Source organism: Mauremys reevesii, linkage group 6 (genome assembly GCF_016161935.1).
Source record: "Mauremys reevesii isolate NIE-2019 linkage group 6, ASM1616193v1, whole genome shotgun sequence".
Classification (NCBI taxonomy): domain Eukaryota; kingdom Metazoa; phylum Chordata; order Testudines; family Geoemydidae; genus Mauremys; species Mauremys reevesii.
Genome location: NC_052628.1, coordinates 70,125,007 through 70,139,339, shown reverse-complemented (window position 1 = coordinate 70,139,339; position 14,333 = coordinate 70,125,007). Strand labels below are relative to the sequence as shown.

Below are 14,333 nucleotides of genomic sequence, written 5' to 3'. Positions count from 1 at the left end.
TGGATTTACAGCAGTATAAATGAGGTCAGAATCTAGTACACTGATTATGAAGTTGTTCCTTCTGGGGTTATCACTGGGTTTTTTTTCTTCTATTGATGCATTTTCTGTCCCTTTCTGTAGGGATTCTTGATTTCCTGTAGCTTTATTCCCACTGTTATCAAGTTTGATATACCTCATTAGTGCTGTTTCCTCAAATGACCACCTTCTTTTCCCCCCATTAACCCCAGTTGAAGATGTGTCAGGTAAATTTAGCCAGCATAGATTATGAAGCATACCTGTCATATGATCACAGAAAAAACAAGATGAGGTAAGTGGAGAGCCAAATTCTATACGAGAGGTAGTCTGAGTGCTTTGCAATTGCAGCCCCACATGGAGTCCATTGCATTAATACATGGAGAAGTCCATACTTGAAAGGAAATAAAGCAATCTCCTTAATAGACATGGCTGAAAAAAGGCACTCAGATACCATGGTGATGGGAGCCATATAAGAATGTATACATATAGAAAGAAGGCACCTTAGACTACAGCTGCTATCTAGCACCTGAAAGCACAGGTTATCTATCAGGATCTTACCAGCAACATGATTTCTGTCTTTTCCTGTTAAAGATTTTGCAATGAGCTTGTTGTTCTAAAATAAAGAGTGCCTAATCAGCATAATAAACAATTCACTTTTTAAAGACACAGATCTGAAGTGTTCAGACAAGTCACATAAGACAATTTTTTCTTGTATTTTCTGCTCTGTTGCTACATTTAAAATTGATCACTCTTCACATAATCATCTTGAATTTGGATTTCAGGGTCAATGTCATATGTGAACATGAGTACCTATGAAAGAACCAAGATAGACATTTAGTGCCTATAAGTAATTTAGTGAAGCCGCTCCTCAAGCTGTAATACAAGATGCTAGAAGTCTCATTTTCAGTATTGAATTTTGCATCTTAATCTAGTCAAATAATATTGCTGCTAACCAATGACAGCAAGACAATCTAAAACTGTCAGTGCAAAAGAGTCAGGGTACTAGAACAACAGAAACCTTATTCAAAGCATGCTTTTAAAGTAAAACCACGAAAAACACAATATGCCCTTTAAAAATATAAGTAATTAATCTTCACACTTTGATAATCACTCTTTTTAATTACAGTTGTAGATAATCTGCCAAATATGCCAATGATTTCCCATTTTCCTTTGATCTCTATATAGCTTTAGAAGGGTGGATTAATCTGAGATTTAAGTATTAGGTCTTGGATTTCTAACTGCTCGTATGGAAAACAAATTATACATACATACATACACACACTTTATACACACATACAGAGAGAGAGAGAAAATGTATCATGGTGTGATGAGTTTTTAAAGTTTTATCCATATTAGTTTGGTCACACTATTCATTATGGGTAAATCCCAAAGAAGTATTGATAAAACCTTTCTACCTCACCACTTATATTTTATGTATGTGCCACATATGTTATAGAAAAAAATATTTTGAAATGTTTTAAAAATATTTTGAGCATTATTTTCTCCCTGTTTATGAAGCTATGGCTCCATCTCTATGGGACTGATTAATCAGAGGGTACTTGGAGGTACTACTGCATGCTTCTTGTTAAAAGAACCATTTTTTCATATCTGTAAAGGGCAACCTCAGCTTTCATCACACACGTACACACAAACTTACTTTTCTCTGGTCTATTGCTTTGTGGAGATGAAACTGAAACCATAAGCCAAAGTCAACCAATTATAAAGTTGGAAAGGGACATGCAACTAGGTTCCACTTTTGTACCAGGTGGCTTGTTGAGGAGAGGAAACTGTTGTGTATTTGGTTGTTGTGGTAATAGAATCTTGATTTGCTATGGCAACTGAGTTAGATTATTAGAGGATAGCCCAGCCAGTTTTGGCTGGCTGATTAGTTCTAGTGTGGCAATAAATGGTTGCTTCAAGGTTTACAGCTCTCTGTGTCTCCAGTGATTCTTCCTAAAACTGTTGCCCCCAAGGATATAACAGAAACCTCAAGATTTTCCCCACAACAGACTTGCATATAAAATGAGCCAGTTACATGTGGAATGTTAAGTTTCAGGTGAAATTCTGAAGAATACTCTCACTGAACCTCCCCACAGTCATTGGGCTGTCACTGTGCATAGTGTCCTGACAATCTAGCCAAAAAATGGTTTCACTTGATGGTAGCAGCAGGATCTCTAATATGCACGGGGAGATGCACCACATAGTCCTTGATAATGAAACCCCCATTATTCCATTGCTTACCATTCCAGCAACACTGGAGAAGGATAAAAGGCAGAGTCAAGATATTGCTGCACTAACTGGGTGTCCTGCAGCCACTGCAGCTCACCACTCTCTTCCCACCAGAATCTGTCTGCTTAGCTTCACCTCAGAGTCAGAAGATCCTGTAACAGGAGGGAGGCTGTAGTGTTGTTCTCTCAGGTACCAGCCAGGGCAAAGTCCCAGAAACTAGCCAATGGAGATCCACTGCTCCATCATCCACAGCTGCTAAAGGATGGATGGAAAATGTAGGAAGGAGATCCTCATTAAAGTATTGAAAGAACAAATTGCTATATGGGACTCAGAGGGAGCCACAAAACACTCTGAAATATAAAATAACATAGACGTGTGTGTGCATGTGTGTGTACACGTGTTCATCTGTGCACACACTTAAAGTCAGTAATATTTTAATGAAAATATTAATTGTTTATTTGATTTTAATGATGGGCAAGGAATGTATTCTGAGATTTGGCCATCACACTCTTTTGTGGTCTTAATGTCTTGGTATGCCAGATATTATGCAGCCAATCATGAACATCATAAGCTCTTGATTGCATTCATTTCTCAAATTAATCAGATGAAGGTTGAGTTTCAACTTTATTATCCTGGTTGTCAGATAAAATTTGGCAGCAAAATCTATTGCCTTTAGAGTCCTAAGTAGCTGAAAGAGATTTTAAATGCTCAAACTTGTGCTTTGGGTGGCATGCCCAATATCACACAATGTATATATTTCACTAGGATGGTGGTGAAGCACTGGAATGGATTACCTAGGGAGGTGGTGGAATCTCCATCTTTTAAAAACTTCTAAGGTCAGGCTTGACAAAGCCCTGGCTGGGATGATTTAGTTGGTGTTGGTCCTGCTTTGAGCAGGGGGTTGGACTAGATGACCTCTTGAGGTCTCTTCCAACCCTGATATTCTATGATTCTATGAAAACAGGAACTTCTTAGTGCTGCTTCCACTGATCTTTTGAAGATATGCAAGTACCTTAGGGATGGTTTAACATTTAATATTGGTTTGTGGATATAATCATTGGATTCTAATTAAAATTTAGGTCACTGAAAATATTGTCCCCTAATCCTCAGTTTCTGCCTAGCTGCAGCTGGTGCAAGTGACTGTTCCATCTTCACTCTCCCCTGATTCCTGGGTATGGTGGAGTTATTGCTTTTCCTTATGCTGGCTGGTAAGTGGGAGGCTCTGAAACCCTCCTTCCTTCAGATGCTCCTCTGACATTCTCCCTCTACTGCAGGGGCTGAAAAGGGAGGGGCCTAGAACTGGCTATGCTGGATTTTCGCTAATTGAAGATTTTTTTCAGACTGATGGAAATCTTAACTATCCAGTTAGGACAGCTGTACAGCCCCTTTGTGTCATTCTGGCAGTTCAAAGGGACTATAGCATAGGTATCGGCTAGCACATTTTATTTAGTTGGTATTATTGACTAGATTGCCTTCCTACCGGATATCTGTAACTGCCAAAACTTTCTCTTGAGTGGAGAAAGTCACTCTCTGTTTCTATTGCCTGAAGGATGTTTCTCTTAGTATTTCTGATTCAGGGGTGGGAGGGTGTGGATGTGTGATGCATTCGTTATTACTTTGTATATTTAATGACTTGCTATTGTTGCACTGGTAAATAAAAAAATAATAAAAATAAAGTTATAATATTAAATACATTTTTCTAGTACTGGAGATATGTACGTGTCTAGCTATGATACATATATAGTCCCCATTACCATAGCATCTGAGCATCTCACAATATTTAATGCATTCATCCTCATAATACCCCTGTTGGGCAGGGAAATGCTACTATCTCCATTTTACAGATGGGGAACTGAGGCACAGATAGATTGCACGACTCATGCAAAGTCACCCAGGAAATGAATCTGCCGCCTGAGATTAAGCCTAGCACCTGAGCCACTGGACCATCCATCAACTCTGTGTTGTCTCTTGCAAGATCCTTTTTCATTTCTTATACTGTTCTGACAGTATTTTTATTTCCCGTGTGTATATTTACTGAAGTAGGGTGGGAGTTTAGAAAGTCACTTAGGTACTTTTGAAAATCCCACCTGTTAATTTCCGTTGTGAAGGGAAACGTATCTATAAGGAATTATATATTTTCATCCTTTGGTGTCTGATCTTCCCCCTGACAGTAGATTGGATCTTCCATATAACATCAAATGTCTTGTATGTAACTCTATTTTTGTTAAGCCTCTGTCATTCATATCAGGATTATAGTGTTCTTAATAGTGAATAAGAAATTGCCAATCAATTCTTATATATTGTACAAAGGATAAATTAAAGTTTGAATACAAGGCTCATGTTAGTTCAACACCCTTAATAAACTATTCAGTAAGCTTGCCACAAACAGACTATCTTTTGGTTGATGAGGCTTAAAGAACCCTATTTACCAAAATAAAATGAACTCTGTTAGCATTTGAGTAATTCTGGTGTGACTTTTTTGTAAAATGAGGCCATTTGCTAAATCATCATAATACACTAAGATATGTTTACACATAATGCATTTTGGCTGGCCACACAGAATTATATGACAAAATTTCTCATCTGTTTTGTCCACGTACAGTATTATATGGGTGTAAATTCTTATGTGGAGTTTGTGTACTCCTTCATTCACAACCAGTGTAACATAGTTATTGAACTGACTAATGTGGTCATCCAGCACTACAGTTCAATGAAGGAAGAATCATGTTCAAAAGACTACTTAGCATTTTTGACACACAATTCCTGTCAGAGACTATCTGATCTATTATAAATGATCTACTTCTTTTTATTAATAAATCCTGACAGTTCCTTTAAACTAATATGCAACCTCTGCAGCATGTTCAGCTTGTCATTAAACTATCTCAGACCTGAAAGTTTATTGAACATCTTTGCTAAACTTTGGAAGTAAAAACTGTAAAAAATGAAATAAAAGTTCAGTGGAAAACACAATATCCATATGAAACAGAACTGGGGGGCATCAGCCTGAAAAGTGATAAAACTTAAAATTATGCTGTCAAATAAATTGGGGAGGAAAATGCCTCACCTTAAAACGTGTGGCAGAAATTATAATTGCATGCATGCAATTGCATGCGCAATTAATATAATGTATCACACAACTGTGGCAAATGCATATTCAAATAATAGGTCAGGCCTCCAGTTAAGCTCAGGTTCTCAGAAGACTGCAAATTTTTTTTTTAATTTTTTTTGGCAAATGCAGTCCTGAATATTTGGAATTCTTTCACTATTCTCTGGCTTCAAAATATCTCTGTTTTAAAACTGACATCCTATTGCTGAAAAATTTAAACATAATTACTATTAATTAATTTCTTTACAAAATATTATCATTGTTCTGAATGAGATAGCGTAGGGTATGCAACTTAACTGAGAAACCTTATTTCCAGAGCCAAGCGGGCATCAATAATATTATCCACATTCAAATAAAACGTGGAAGTCAGAATCCAAATCTTGCCTGCTTATTCTTCATAAGTAGCAAAGGGATCAGGTGAAAGAGACATCTTTTTACTAAATGGAAGATGACAGAGATTCTTATGGGGTGAATTACAAATTACTGAGAATAAAAAACAAAAATCAGAGATTTTTTTTTAAATGGCCTGACAGTATCTATTTAAGGGAAATGTCATTTGATGAGCAGACCAATGGGTAACAGCAGCAGGGGTCTCTGAGCGGGAGGAGGATTGGTCTGATTAACCTAAGCAAGGTTACAAAATTATATCGTTGCTATGGTGAATCCAGGATTATAAGAGAAAAGGGTTCTCCCAGTTTCTGGAGATAACTTGGATAACTCTTGTTATACTGATGTATTCATGACAATGACGGCTATCCAGTAAAACTGAACTTCCTGTTTGCAGTCTTCATTTTGAACAAGCTCCTCTACTATCTATAGCATTTTCACTCTCTCTAACAGAATAAAATATGGTACCAATCCCAAAACTGAATCTGTGCAGATGCTTATTTGTGTCTGTGTAGAGCTGCTGTCACACCAGCAGGCTCTCTAGTGATACATCAAACCACCTATGTTGATTTGTTTGCAGGATTGGTGAAGATAGGCTTTTATAAATGGTGGTTGCACGGCGAAAGTCTATTATGAATATGAATGGTTGTTCATGTTGGTATGATACTCCATGTCCATAGAATCATTGACCTCTCTGAGACAGCCAACAGGGATACCCATTAGTGGCAAATGTGCCAATGTTTTTTTGTGAAGTGGACATCTGTCCATTAAGAATTGGACTAAAACTATGAAAACATTTCACTTATGGCCATTAATTAATACTGACCTACAAGTTTAAACTTGTGACCTAGATGTGACAAGCCCTGTTCTGTTAACAAACTTACTGTCTGAACAGACAGACAGTGGTCTATTAACAATTCTATTGGTCCCTCAAACAACAAGTGTTTTTTGATTGCATAGAAAGGTCTTGTCTAGTGCTTTAGGGCAACTTACGTAACATATACAATTACTCTAGCTGACTAATTATTCTGTGTGTCCATATAGGCCATTGGCAAGGGAGATGGATGGGAACAGTCTCCCTGCCTGGATTGATGCAAGTGATTGTTGCTCTGGTCAGCAATAAGGGGGAGGGCTGTGTATGTGGATTGACAGGGTCTGTGGAATTTTCAGGTGGTTTGGCAACCTTTCCTAATTTTTTGCTTTTGTTTCGTTATTGGTTATGCTGCCTGTAGCCTGCCCTGTGCAGTGACTGAGCTTCAGCAGTTACATTTCTTCCAGGGTCTCTATGAAGTGGCCTAGAGGGTTGAGTGACATTGCCAGAAGTGGCAATCTGGCAGCTGGGGAAGGATAGCTCAGTGGTTTGAGCATTGGCCTGCTAAACCCAGGGTTGTGAGTTCAATCTCTGAGGGGGCTGTTTAGAGATCTGTCTGGGAATTGGTCCTGCTTTGAGCAGGGGGTTGGACTAGATGACCTCTTGAGGTCCCTTCCAACCCTGATATTCTATGATTCTAAAGCATTGAACTAGTTCAGGATTGGGAGACAGGCTTATGTATCATGATCATTAGGGCATGAGGAAAATAAAGCAAGAAAAAGACTAACATTCAGAAATAGGCCAGGTAGTCACTACAGCTCAAATGTGAACTATGGAGCACCGTGTTGAATACTCACAGTGACCTGTTTGTGAACAAAGCAGAGAATAAAAAAGATAATTGAGTAAATTCAAACAGCAAATAAATCTCAGGGAATTGCACCTGCTTATAAACATTTTGTAAGCTGAAAAAGAAGGTAAAATCTAGAGCTAGTAAAAATTTTCCATTGAAAAATGGGGTTTCAACTAAACACAAATTTTTGTTATGTGTGTGTGTGTTCTGCATTTTTTCAAGTTTTTGTTGAAAAAATTTCAGCCAAAAATAAAAAACATTTAGATTTTTTGTAGAATATTTTATCAATTAAAAGTACAAATTTTCCATGAAGAACCAAATATTTCTGAGTAGCCCTAGTACATTTATCAAGTGAATTATTCACAAACCTCTCTAGGAAACATTTGTTTTATTTCCTGCTGGCTTCGTTTAAGACCACATTGCAAGACACAGACCATATTATGAGTTACACACCTTCAATTCTTTCTGCATAATTAAAGCTAAGATGTAATCGCAATTTTTTTTAGTAAAAGTCATGGACAGGTCAGGGGCAAGAAACAAAAAATCACGGGCCTGTGACCTGTCCATGACTTGTTCCATAAATACCCCTGATTGAATCTTGGGGGGGGGGGGTGCTGTAATGGGGGACACTGTGGGGGGATGGAGCCCTTGGCACCAGCTGCAGGGGGAGCGCCACCACTGGAGGAGGTGCCTGGGGGGCAGTCCCATTGACACCGAGGGGGAGCCCCAAGAGGGGCCATTGCTGCTCCCGCCACTGCCGAGGGGGAGGCACAAGGGGGGCCCTACCTGCCTCCGAGGGGAGTTCTGGGGGGGGGCGCTGGTGCTCCCGCCACTGCCCAGGGGCAGGGGGAATCCAGGACCAGGCTCTGCTCTGGCATTACTGCTTGGAGCCACTGAGCTGTGGCTGCTCCCACCACCACCACCACCACCCAGGCTGCTGCTCATGTGGTCCCCAGGGGCCAGCCACATCAGTCACAGATGTCACAGAAGTCACAGATTCTGTGACTTCCGCAGCCTCCATGACAAACACGGAGCCGTATGTGTAATATATGGTCTGTAAGACCATCTCCATCTTGTCATAGAGGAGATACTTAGTAAGAAATTCAGCAAAAGGTTTTTGCAAGATTTCCAAAATCTTCTGTTTTCACTTGGGCAGGAATAACTATAAGAACATGCTACAGTTTCTGATCTCAGCAAGAGCCAGGATATGCCAGGGCACATGATAATGAAACAAAGTTGTGTTCGAATCATTCTGAGCTTGCAGAAAAAATTGGTTTGGGTTTATATTGAGTTTTATTCAGAGACTCGGATTGTAGGATTAGGTCCTTGTTTTATGTGATCTGACTTGCCCATCTCTCTTATTAGTTATTTTTCAATGTTTACCGTAGGTGAATGCACCATAAATGAGAAAAATACTGGATTTTACATATTACATTTATATATCAGCTTGCAATACTGCAAAGGATTGTGGGTGATGCAAAAGAGAGTCCCTGATTTCTTCTGGTAATATGACTGTTTCTTTAGCTCAGCTAAATAGAAATCCTTCATTTACTGAATGATCTAATGAGCCTTTTTCCATCTCTAGCTTTTTATGAACTGGCAGGGCACTGAATTGGGGAAGGGTGGAGACTCAGGTGCTCTATCCCACTTCTGGCTTCTCTGTGCAGTCTGAAATATGAATTGATATACACTAATCCATACTCTTTTAATGACGTGTGTCTGCATCTGTTGGCACAGGTGTGTACACAAAAATGTCATTACTGGACTTCATCCAGAAGTTATGAATCAAAGCTCTCAAGTGATGTTAAACTGATGGCCTTCAAAAAATACAGCTTCATAATTTACTGGTTGAGAATACAATATTATATTACTGTAACAGTGTCAGATGAAATAATGTATGTTTTCCTTTCTAGAAATTCCAATGTGAATACAAAAAATAACCCCAAACCTTAACCCTTTAATTTTATTTGGTGTGATTGGATGGAAGGAAATAGGGTTTAAAATACTCTGGGTACTAAAAGCATAGTTTAAGAAAAAGGATTAGAGCTGAGAGAAAAAATAATTCAACAAAATATATCTATTCAGCTCCTTTACAGAGGGTGCTTGTTTTTCAGAAATCAGTCCTGGTGTTTGAGCTAAAAGAGTGGATGAAATTGTAAATTCAAGATAGATTAACTGAACTGGCACATGTTCTAAATGTTTGCTACAGGATAAGGGGGTCACTGTAGACTATATATGTGCAATGCAGCAGCACAGAATTGGGTTTCTTATTTTATTTAGTTTTAAGATAAACCCTCATGACCACAAGACAAGTGAGTGATCCGGTAAAATAAAATAAAGGAGGTGATGATATATTTGTTATCATAAAATGTAAAAACAATACAATAATAGAGTAAATTCAGCACTATTATACCCCCAATGATATCAGTGGAGTATAATATTATACTCCACTGTATTAGTATTTGTAGTAGTAATAGTAGTAGTAATAGTATTTGCTCTGTTTTTTATTTTATACAAACATCTTGGACGGAGGCAAGAACAGTGGGAGTCTATTGAGGTTCATATTTTTGTGGGTTTTTTTTTTTCAAAAAATTCCTGTGGGCTTGATCTTGCTAAGCAGTCTGGCCATGATCCAACAAAGAACTTAAGCATGTCATCAGCTTTATGCTTATGAGTAATTCCGTTGCTTGCATGTACAGCATCTTGAAGTTTCAAGTCCTAAATATGTCCTGGGAAAATTTCTCAGCAAGTATAAATCAGCATAATGTCTTTGACTTCAGGGGAGCTAAATGGTTTATACCAGCTGAAGATCTGTCCCAGCAGATATTTAGGAGACATTCCCCCAAACCTTCACAACAGCCAAGTGATAGTTATTCAAAATATTAATGAATAGCTGCAAGAAAATGCATTGTATTACTAAACACCATTAAAGAAAGCCCTTGAATTGAGACTGGTTTAAGAAAATATAAAAAATTAAATCAGTGGAATGAATCACAACTAAGTTCGAAATTCTCAAGAACTGTTTGTGGACTACTAGGTTCTAGTCAATACTTCACAACATATAAATTACAAGGCCAATTAGCAATAGACTAGAATTTAAAATCACATTTATACTGAACCCAATGAGCATGTCATCTTGTTATCCGTGTATTGATACCTACCCATATAATAGTACCACACTGAACACACACTCTCTCTCATATGCCCTACAAAAATCATGCTTTTCTACTGATCTATCACATTACAACAAGCAATTTTTTCTATGCATCTACGTGTAAGTGTCTGTTAAAATACAAATAATTATTTTTAAATATAACTACATGAAATTTTAATAAAGAAATATGGATCCTTAGGTAGGCGTGAATGGGGACTTACTGGCATTTCACTACTGTCATACACAAGATTTATAAGGTTGTATACACATATACGCTTATATAAAGAGCCATTTGAAGTATTAACATGCCAAATAATGTGTTTGACCAGAGCTTTTACTCAGTGACTTCAAAACTGAAATGCCTCTTTCAGATGACAAGAACTTCACTGAAGCAAGGTCACAGGCCAGAGCATTTTTCTGTTTGTAAATGCCTGAAATATAGGGGGTTCTATGCTAAGCCTTGTGAGACCCAGAGCCACAAAAAGAGTCAGAGCATTTCCAGTTCCTTGTAATTGTTCATCTACAGAGTGAACTTCGTTCCAAGGTTCAGATCACATGAATGGATTTAAACCATGTGCATATAAAAAACTGGAAATAAAACAAAAACTCTGTTATATAAGAAAAAATGATGAGGTAATATATTTTATTGGACCAACTTCTGTTGGTGAGAGAGACATGGTTTCAAGGTCTTTTTCTCTATTAAAGTGAGAGTGTGTGTGTTAGTTTATTATCAGTTTACTGGCTATTAAAAACATTAAGAAGCACAAAGTAAAATATGCTTAATTTCTTTTTATTTTAAGTAAACAGATTTACTAGATTGTTACTTTAAGAACAGTGCTGAAAAAGCTGCACTAACCCAGGAATACAACTCTTGGGAGCATTGTGCCTCAGACATCCATCTGAGTTACAGTTCTTCCTCTTGTTGCTCATGGGAGTTAGTAATTTACTGCTAGCTTATTCTAACAGCAGATCACTGCCCCATCCATGCTGCCTTGGATGTTGTAGCCAGAAAGTAAAGGTGCAGCTAAGTCTCCATCCATTCCAACACCTCCCACTTCTTGCCTTCATGCTCTAGAGAAGGAGCACACAGGCAAGCATCCCAACTTCCTCTTATATTGCCTAAATTGAGGTCCAGTTCATATGGATAGGGGCATAAAGATGGGTTGTTAGTTCCTGGCATGAGCATCTGTTCCAAGTCACAATCTAGTTTTTATTAGTCTGAAATAGTAATAGCATATCATCCGGGCTCCTCTTACACTCTGTCCATGAGAGGTATCAACTTGTGAGTGGTATGGGTGAAAGAGTCCGCTCTGAACAGATCTATGATATCAGGACCATGAACACAACTATAATGATCACTGAAGTGCTTCAGAATGATTTAAAATGCACTCATCCCCAGCAGCTTCCATTCCATTAATTACCATATCTCCAATATTGCTCTAATCTTCAAAAAACAATTGTTACTGACTTTAAGAAGCTAGTTCATATGATGAATAGAATTCCTGAGTACTTTATTTTTGTTTTCTCCTCTTCAGCTGGTCCTTCTCTTAGTACTCTACTTGCTTCAGCTGCCTGAGTGGGACTAGTCCATTCAGAAGGAGAGGAGGAAAAACAAATACATAAAACCTAAAACTAGTATATTTTGGGCCATATTCATCCCTGTGGCAAAGGAGTGCAGAGGGATATTATATAAGAACCTAGACATATAGATCAGTTTACACAGATGCGAAACTGAGCCAAGAGGTTCAAGTAATTCACCCCAAATCACAGACTACAAGTGGCAGAGCTGGGAATGTAATTCAGGTCTCTGGACTCTGTCTCAGTCACTTGATCATGATGCAGCATGTCTTTTTCCTTCTGAAAGCCTTATGTAGGACAGACCCAAAGCTTCCCATCTAGCATAACACTGGCTCAAAGGACTATTCACTTCAGGCCTGATCCAAAACTCATTCAAGTCAATGGGAGTCTTCCATTGACTTCAATGGATTTTGATTCAGGCCATTTCTCATTACGCATACAGTGTGCCTTTCCTTTATTTCCAAGTTATTCAATGTAATCATAGATATGTTGCTGCTGTCACAATGTTTTAAATGAAGATGATTACTTTAAAGTATAGGATTAACTCCTTTGGTAGATATGTGGGTAGTAATCCTGCCACCTACAATTTTTTTTTTAAGATTGAGGCATTTAAGTTCAGCAATTTCATGTGAACACTAGCATGATACTTTTTGCATAATTATCATTACTGGCTCTGTATTCCTAATGTAGCCGGTTGTTCTCTTGAATCTATTGGACTTTCAAAACTAGAAGTGATTAGAGTGCTGAAGTCTGACTTCACTGATCACAGCTGGTATTAATCTTGCAAAAATAAGCACAATCTCAAAAGGCTTTATTTGAATTATGTATAAAGATCTAATTCACGTTTCTTGGCAAACCATGAACAATATTTAATCCTATGTACTTAAGTACATTCAAAAGCAGCAAAGGCCAAACATCACCTTTTTGTCGTGATCAGACTTCTGAGTGCCAAGGGAAATTACTCCAATAGCCCATGTAGAGCAGCACCAAAAGCTTTTCAGTGTACCCGAGACACAGAACAACTTCAAGGGTAAGTAGTATTGGCATCTGTTTCATTCAATGTAACCTGTGAACTGGGAGTTTAAAGATTTAGGGCATGAATTCAACAAAAATCTAAGTCTCTGATAAGCACAAAAATGTCAAGAAAGGGAAAGGTTTTGTTTTGTAACCTTGGGACCAGCACAGTTCTGATTCCGCCATATTATTACACAATCTGTTCCTCATGTGGGGAAAATATTTACTCTGGCTAGGTCCTCTCACAAGGGCTTATTGCAAAGGAAACAGTGCTTGGCAGGAAAGTATTTCTTACTGCTTTGCTCCATTAAAAGAGTTCTCATTTTTTGGCGTCTCTTTTTAGCACACAGTGCAGTCAATTAGTGTGTCAGTTAATTGCTTAAACGTACTACAATAAAATTTTACTATGATTGATTCATAAAAATGATACAATCCCCTGTTTATATTAGTATTTTCAGGAAGTAATAAATTAAATCGCATAGATCAAATCGAAGAATGCTAACATTTTCACATTTAGAATGATCACATAGGGGTGATAAATGTCTTTGTTTTATTTTAGCCAATAATACATCAGTAGTAGTCTTTATTTGAAGATTTTTTATTTTTATGTATGTAAGCAGTTTCTTTGGGATTTTATTCCCTATGTGGAAAGAATTCTATTAACTTTTATTCCATGAAAAAGAACACCTATATGATTACAGCTGACAGTGTGAAAGTCCGTTCTAGTTCACTGCAGGGCATTGAGCCTATATATGATACTACTGACTGAGTTATAAAGGAAATTTGGCTAGTAAGTGACAAGCAACAGGTTCCTGGGAAGCAGAAACTTCTGTGCACATTAATGTAAAAAGCAGCTGTAGGCAGCTTGGCACTCTAATGGCAAATGGAACATGCAAGAAACATCATCTATGAATGTACCTGTTGCTATACAAGTCTCCTTTTCACCAGAGAGATGGATGAAAATATGGTAAGAAAGATATTTTTTAGCATTAACAAACAGTACAATAGATAAAGTAGCAATGAAACTTGCATATTAAGTTACTAAGCATTTTTTCATCTTGTTATATCATAAGTTCCTGGAGGATAGGACTACCAATGGCTATTAGCCATGATAGTCAGGGATGCAACCCTGTCTTCTGGGTGTCCCTAGCCTCTGGCTGTCAGAAGCTAGAGGTAGATGACAGGGAAT

The 14,333-nt window shown here is 37.9% G+C and overlaps 1 long non-coding RNA gene across 7 annotated transcripts in view; it reads right to left on the bottom strand.

The window, feature by feature from the left end:
* LOC120407352 overlaps positions 1-1,804 on the bottom strand; it is a 102,282-nt gene extending 100,478 nt beyond the window's left edge. For all 7 annotated transcript variants that reach the window (XR_005599899.1, XR_005599903.1, XR_005599900.1 and 4 more), the window contains exons 1-2: positions 1,673-1,804; positions 574-825 (exon numbers count right to left, since the gene is read on the bottom strand). This is a non-coding gene — a long non-coding RNA (uncharacterized LOC120407352). The remainder of the gene's footprint in view (positions 1-573; positions 826-1,672) is intronic.
* Positions 1,805-14,333: the final 12,529 nt, after the last annotated feature.